Raw genomic sequence first — 8,054 nt, forward strand, 5'->3', positions numbered from 1 at the left:
GGCTTATAAGAGAGGGGGGCTCGTGGCGTGGGGGAGGGGGCAAGGCGGCGGCGGCCGTGCTCCAAGCGGACTCGGGCGCGGCGGCGGCTATGTGCGCGCGAGGGAGACGAGGGAGGTGGGCCGGCCGGCTCGGCTGGGCCTCGGCCCGGTCGGGCGCGGTGGTTTTTTAAAAATATTCCGCCGAAATCATAAAAATCGCAGAAAAACAAATAAAAATCCAAAAATGTTAAAACAAATTTTCCCCGTCTAATTAAAATAATTAGAACAAGGTGCACATTTTTTGACACAAAATGCAGTTTTGAAAACGTGCAATTTTTTTAATGCAATTAAAATTGCAAATAAAATCCGAGTAAAATCCAATATATGATTTTAATATGTTTCCTCCAATATTTCAATTGTTTTGGAGAAGTCATATTTTCTCCTCTCATTTATTTTAATGTGAAATATTTTTCCGGAGAGAAAATAATTAAAACCAAAATCCTCGTTTTATTATTTGATGAAAATCAAATATGAAAAAATCGGGAAAATCCCCAACTCTCTCTGAGGGTCCTTGAGTTGCTTAGGATTTATCGAGGATTTTCCAAATGCAATAAAATATGCTATGCAATGATGATCTAATGTATAACATTCCAAATTGAAAATTTGGGATGTTACAAACCTACCCCCCTTAAGATGAATCTCGCCCTCGAGATTCGGGTTGGCTAGAAAATAGGTGAGAGTGGTCCTTCCGTAGATCTTCCTCTCGCTCCCAGGTGGCTTCATCTTCCGTATGGTGACTCCACTGTACTTTGCAAAACTTGATAACCTTACTGCGGGTAACTCGGCTCGCATATTCAAGAATCTTAACTGGTTTCTCCTCATAGGTCAAATCACTTTCCAGCTGAATCGCTTCCAATGGCACTGTATCTCTCAGTGGTATCTCAGCCATCTCTGCGTGGCACTTCTTCAACTGGGAAACGTGAAATAAATCATGAACTCCTGTCAATCCTTCAGGCAATTCCATCTTGTAGGCAACTTCTCCCATACGTTCCAAAACTCTGTATGGTCCAATAAAACGGGGCGCTAGCTTTCCCTTAACTCCAAAGCGCTTCACTCCTCGAAGTGGCGATACTTGCAGATAAACTCTGTCTCCGACTTCGTGAACTGTCTCCTTACGTTTTGAATCTGCATAACTCTTCTGCCTGGACTGGGCTACCTTGAGCCTATCGCGAATCAACCTCACTTTCTGTTCAGACTCCTTAATCAAATCTGGTCCAAACAACTGACGGTCTCCAACTTCCTCCCATAACAACGGTGTTCTACACCTCCTCCCGTACAAAGCTTCGAAAGGGGCCATCTTCAAACTGGTTTGATAACTGTTGTTGTAAGAAAACTCTGCATATGGCAAATTGTCGTCCCAACTAGATCCATAATCTAGTGCACAAGCTCTCAACATGTCCTCCAAAATCGGATTGATTCCCTCGGTCTGTCCATCTGTCTGTGGGTGAAAGGCTGTACTAAATTCTAGCCTGGTTCCCAATGTTTCATGTAACTGCTTCCAAAACTTCGAGGTAAACTGGGTTCCTCTGTCTGATACAATGGTCCTCGGAACTTGTTGAGGATATAGACCTTAGAGTCACCCGCCAGGAGGGGCCGGGTTACTCATAATGGTCATCGCCAGAAGCCCGGCGCCAAGCTTGAAGACGGTGGGCCAAAGACGGGCTTAAGACCCGGATATGGCTTAAGGCCCATAGTTACAACGGTCATTATGGTAGAACTTGTAGTGTAAGGCAAGAATAGTTGAGAGTCCGAGCCGGACACTCTTATGAACCGGCCGGGACTCTGAGAGCCGCTGGGCGTCAGCCTCCCTATATAAAGGGATGACCCGGCAGCGGTTTAGGGACAAGAAAGATCTCATCGAGAGCCGGGCATAGCAGTTAAGCTCCCCGGTCATCGAAACCCTAATCAATACCACCTCAACTGGACGTAGGCTTTTACCTTCACCGTAAGGGGCCGAACCAGTATAAACCCTCGTGTTCCTTGTCCCGTTAACCCCTTCAAGCTTCCTAGCGGCGATGGCTCCACGACTAAGTCCTAGCTTGAGGACATCTGCCGTGAAGGGCAGCTTCGAAGGGCTCAAGGGATACGCTGTGGGCCGGATGACCAAGAGTCGTCGCGGCAAGCTCTACATCGACGATGCAAACTGGGGCCCCGACGCCGGCTCAATTGAGTACGGGTACCGGGTCCCCTTCGGCGGAATTCATGTTTTCATTGGCAAGATTGGTGAACCGGGCCCTGAGCCGGATCTCTGCGCCGATCTCATCGAGACGGCTCAGCGCGCACGACCCGCCCGGGCCCTGCCTGCCTTAAAGCATGCTTTTGTGGGATGTATCCATGGAGGGCTCTCTGATAGATTTGGATCTGGTGATGAGACGGCCGCCGGCTCTGACGGCGAGTCGTCCACAGATGAGTCAAACTCGTTGTATCAACTTCAAGATGGCAGGCTCGTGGGTTGTTCCGATGGTGGCAGTATTCCGGACCCGTTTGAGCCGCCAATCCGGGTTGGAATCTTCATGGCCGGTGCGCAGCCTGTTCAGAACCCTGCTGCTGGAGCGGGAAACCCGGTGCCCTCGCCGGCTCAGGTGCTGATGGATCTCACGGACAAGATGACGACCCTGTTGACCGCCGCGGTTGACCCGGTGGATCAAGCTCAGCATGATGCAGAGGTGGCGCAGTTAAAGTTAGATCTAGTGAAAGCTAAGGAGGATCTGGCAGCGGAAGGGATCAGGATGGCTGTAGAGAGGGCGGCTCTCGACGCCCAAACTCAGTTGATCCAGGCGCAGTCCTTCCGGCTCACGATGGATCAGAACGCGTCCAATGAGGTCATGAGAAGGAGGCATCAAAAGGCCCAATCTCAACTCCCTCCGGTTTACGATCCCCGAAACCTCTTCAACACGCCAGGTGCAGGGTCTAGTAACCCACCAGGGATCATAGTGCCCGGGTCTGGGAACCCTGTTCAGCCACAGGTGATGGGGCCTCCCCGGGTGAGCCCTGCCCCGCCTCAGTATGTGCCAATACCACCGGGTCATTATGCTAACCCGCTGGAGAACATGGTAGCCGCAGCCGCGCGGCTGGCGGCCCTCCCAATCGACGGCGACTCTCCGATGGCTATTGAAACCCGCCGGGTCAGGGAACTCCTTCAGACAGCGTTGGCACAACAAGAAGCGTACTCTTACAGCCGGGACAGGATCCACTCGACCCCTCGTCCAGGCCGGAGCCCGAGTTATAGCAGACACATGGTCTCAGCGACCGGCTCAAGTAATGTCCGACGCCATGACCCGCCCCCTGGCCATGGCCCGGCTCATAACGGAGCTTTTCACCCAGCAGACCAAGACAGAGCGCGGCAAGAGGCGGAGCAGGTGCCTCAGTTGATGGCTTACCAGACCCCCCCGGCTTATCCGACGACTTCCGTCGACGTGGGTATCCCTACCAGAACTGGAGGTGTCCCTTGTTTAGTGCCAGCTCTCCGCAATGAACGTCTACCCAAGGACTTCAAAGGCCCTAGGAAGGTGCCTAATTACACGGCTGACTTACAACCCGCAGCCTGGATCGAGAGTTACGAGATGGCCATGGAACTGCTGGAAGTCAGTGAAGCGGCAATGGCCAAGTACTTCACCATGATGCTAGATGGGACTGCCCGCACTTGGTTGAAAGGGCTACCACCGAATTCCATCGGGTCTTGGGCTGAGCTGAAAGCCCGGTTCATACAAAACGTCAAAGACACCTGTAGACAGTCTATGTCAATAGTAGATTTGACTAACTGTAAGCAACAGGAGGGTGAGTCTACGACACATTGGATTCGCCGGGTCAAAGAGATCATACACTCATCGGATAAGATGGATGCCGGCTCTGCAGTCTTAATGTTGGAGCAAAATTGTCGTTTTCTGCCCCTGAAGATGAAACTCGGGCGGCTTAAGCGCGACTGCAATGACATGGGTACGCTGATGGCGGCTCTCGTCAAGTACGCCGATTCTGATAGTACCAAGGACCCCGCTTCAGATGATGAAAGGACAGGGAAGGGAAAGAAGAATGGCAATGTCAAGGGTCCTCAGCATAACCCGGGGAGCCAAGGAGGTGGCAAGCGCAAGGCCGACGACAGCCTAGAGTTCGTGGCCAACGCCAGCTCACTGGGTAATAGCCAGCGACGCAAGGGGAGGCCACCTCCCCGAGCCGGCGGGTCAGGCCCGACGCTGGAGCAGCTGTTGAATGAACCTTGTCCAAGGCATGGCTCTAGGGAGAAGCCAGCTACTCATTGATGGAAGGATTGTGCGATCATGAAGGCCTTTAAGAATTCCAACACCTTTAATAGCAACAACAGCCCGGGCGGCGGCTCAGGCGCCGGCGGCTTTCATGGCCCGGGCGGCGGCTCAAATTCCAATCCTCAGAACGGTCAAGGGGGCTTTAATCAACAATCTGGCCAGGGTCATCAACAACAGCAGGGGGGTTATCAGACCAATCCAAAGCAGCTTAGCGGTGGACAGTATCATGTATTTACCACCAGTCTGTGTAAGCGAGATCAGAAGCTTCATAAGAGGGCTGTAAATGCTGTTGAGCCGGCGGTTCCACGATATTTACGGTGGTCTGAGCAGCCTATAGTATGGAGTAGGGAGGATCACCCTCCCCGGGTGGATAATCCAGGTCACTTGGCCTTGGTAGTGGCTCCTTAGGTGGGAGGATATAAGTTCACTAAGGTGCTCATGGATGGAGGTAGCAGCATCAACATCCTCTATTATGAGACTTTCCGTCGTATGGGATTGATTGATAAGAACCTCAGCCAGTCAAACACTATTTTCCATGGTGTGGTACCTGGTAAGTCGGCTTATCCAGTCGGCAAGATCGAGTTGGAAGTGGCCTTTGGAGACGAGCACAACTACAGGGTGGAAAAATTGACCTTTGAGGTGGTCAAGATAAGAAGCCCGTATCATGCCATATTTGGGCGGCCGGCTTACGCCAAGTTCATGGCACGGCCGTGTTACGTGTATTTACAGCTCAAGATGCCGGGTCATAATGGGACCATTACGGTTCACGGCAGCCGGAAGGTGGCCCTGGAGTGTGAGGAAGGCGATGCAGCTTATGCAGAATCCGTTTGCGCAACAGAGGAGTTGAAGTTTTACAAAGACAACGTTGACCCAACAGATATGACCTCTCTGAAAAAGCCGACTACGGAGCATGAGCCGGCAATGAAATTTAAGTCGGCTGATGAGACTAAACTTGTTGATTTCATCCAGGAGATTCATCTCAGCATTTTAGCATCAGTGCCAATCTGGATCCAAAATAGGAAAGCGCGCTCATCGAGTTCATCCGTGAGAATAGGGACATTTTTGCATGGAAGCCGTCTGACATGCCAGGTGTACCTAGAGAACTCGCTGAGCACACTCTCAATGTTGATCCGAAATTTAAGCCGGTCAGGCAGTTCCTTCGGCGGTTTAATGAAGAGAGGCGGAAAGCTATTGGTGAAGAGGTGGCCCGGCTCTTGGCGGCCGGGTTTATCGTTGAAGTCTTTCACCCAGAATGGTTAGCTAACCCGGTGCTCGTACTCAAGAAGAACGGCACCTGGCGGATGTGTGTGGACTACACGGACTTGAACAAGGCGTGTCCGGCTGATCCTTTCGCCCTTCCCCGTATTGATCAAATCATTGATGCTACGGCGGGTTGTGAGCGCCTAAGTTTCTTGGATGCTTATTCTGGATATCATCAGATTAAAATGGCAGTTAAGGACCAGGAGAAGACGGCGTTCATCACTCCCTTTGGAGCCTTCTGCTATGTGTCTATGCCCTTTGGACTCAAGAGTGCACATGCGACTTATCAGCGTTGCGTGCAGAACTGTCTTCATAACTAGATTGGGCGCAATGTTCATGCTTATGTAGATGATATTGTGGTTAAATCCAGGAAGGAGGAAACCTTGATAGATGATCTGAGGGAAACCTTCGATAATCTCCGGGTCTACAAGATGATGCTTAACCCGGCCAAATGTGTTTTTGGTGTTCCTGCAGGCAAGCTCTTGGGTTTCTTGGTTTCTAACAGAGGCATTGAAGCTAACCCGAAGAAGATCAAGGCCATCACCTCCCTGGCTAAGCCGGCGTGTATAAACGACGTCCAACGCTTGGCGGGTCGTATCGCTGCTTTAAGCCGGTTCATAAGCCGTTTGGGTGAGAAGGCCATGCCGTTGAATCAGTTGATGAAGAAAACTGATGACTTTGTCTGGAATGATGCAGCTAATACTGCTTTTGAGGATTTGAAGAGACAGCTCGCCGAGCCCCCAGTCCTTGCTGCTCCGGTTGACAAGGAGCCTTTATTGCTGTATGTGGCTGCTAACACCCGAGCCGTTAGTGTGGCCGTGGTGGTGGAGCGCAAGGAAGAGGGTAAGGAGCATCCGGTTCAGAGGCCGGCTTATTATGTCAGCGAAGTACTCATTGAGTCCAAGCAGCGGTATCCGCATTGGCAGAAACTTGTTTATGGTGTGTTCATGGCAAGCCGGAAGCTTAAGCATTATTTCTAGGGTCACCCCATCACTGTGGTCAGTTCTGCCCCCCTTGGAGATATCATTCAGAACAGGGAGGCCACAGGGAGAGTGGCTAAGTGGGCTATAGAGCTCGGACCTCATGGTCTGAAATATGTGCCACGCACTGCTGTTAAATCTCAGGCTTTGGTGGATTTCATCAATGATTGGACAGAGCTACAAGTGCCCAAACAAAAGCCGGATAACACATATTGGACTATTCACTTTGATGGGTCCAGGCAGTTGGAGGGCTCGGGGGCTGGAGTCGTATTGGCTTCCCCTAAGGGTGATAAGTTCCATTATGTGCTACAATTGATGTTTCCTTGTACCAACAACGCAGCTGAGTACGAGGCCTTGCTCCACGGTCTTCGGATGGCTAAGGACATGAGCTTGAGCCGGGTAAGGTGCTTCGGCGACTCAGACTTGGTGGCTCAACAAGTATCAGGAAAGTGGGACTCCAAAGACCCTCTCGTGGCGGCTTATCGCCGCGAAGTTGATGCCATTGCTGGGCACTTTCAGGGTTACCAAGTAGAGCACATCGATCGTAGGAAGAACGAGGCGGCTGATGCTTTAAGCCGGCTGGGTTCTCAGCGAAAACCGGTGCCGCCTAATGTTTTCCTGGACGTCCTGCATAACCCTTCTGTTAAGTTGCCTACAGAGGAAGACTTGGCTGTCCCTGACCCGGAGGCACGACTGGTGGCGGCTCTCCACATTATACCGGACTGGACAATGCCCTATCTGGCTTACATGACCCGGGGAGATTTGCCTGAGGATGAAACTTTGGCCAGACAAATAACCTGGCGGTCTAAGTCAATGATTGTTATCAATGGTGAGTTGCATCGCCGCAGCGTTACGGGAGTGTTCCAGCGTTGTGTCTCCCCTGAGGAAGGTCAAGAGATCTTGCGTGAGATTCATGAAGGGGATTGTGGCCATCACGCCGGCTCAAAGTCTCTTGTGGCCAAGGCTTTTCGTCATGGTTTTTATTGGCTGACGACTCATGCTGATGCGGAGGACTTGGTCAGTAAATGTGATGGTTGCCAAAGATTCTCGCGACGGGCTCATGTGCCGGCTCAGGAGCTGAGGATGATCCCAATTACTTGGCCCTTTGCGGTCTGGGGGCTTGATATGGTTGGGCCTTTTAAAAGGTCCAAGGATAAGAAGACCAACCTCTTGGTGGCAGTTGACAAATTTACCAAGTGGGTTGAAGCCGAACCAGTTAGCAAGTGTGATGCAGCCACGGCGGTTCAATTTATGAAAGAGGTGATCTTTCGCTTTGGCTTTCCGCACAGCATTATAACTGACAATGGTATCAATCTATCCAAAGGCGCCATGGAGGAGTTTTGTCAACGAGAGCATATCCTACTTGATGTTTCATCAGTGGCTCATCCTCAATCCAATGGTCAAGCTGAGAGGGCTAATCAGGAGATCTTGAAGGGTATCAAGCTCCGGCTTTTGGTCCCTTTGCAAAGGACGCCGGGTTGTTGGGTGGAGGATTTGCCCTCCGTGTTATGGAGCA

The sequence above is a fragment of the Triticum aestivum genome, chromosome 7D (assembly GCF_018294505.1).
Source record: "Triticum aestivum cultivar Chinese Spring chromosome 7D, IWGSC CS RefSeq v2.1, whole genome shotgun sequence".
Lineage (NCBI taxonomy): Eukaryota > Viridiplantae > Streptophyta > Magnoliopsida > Poales > Poaceae > Triticum > Triticum aestivum.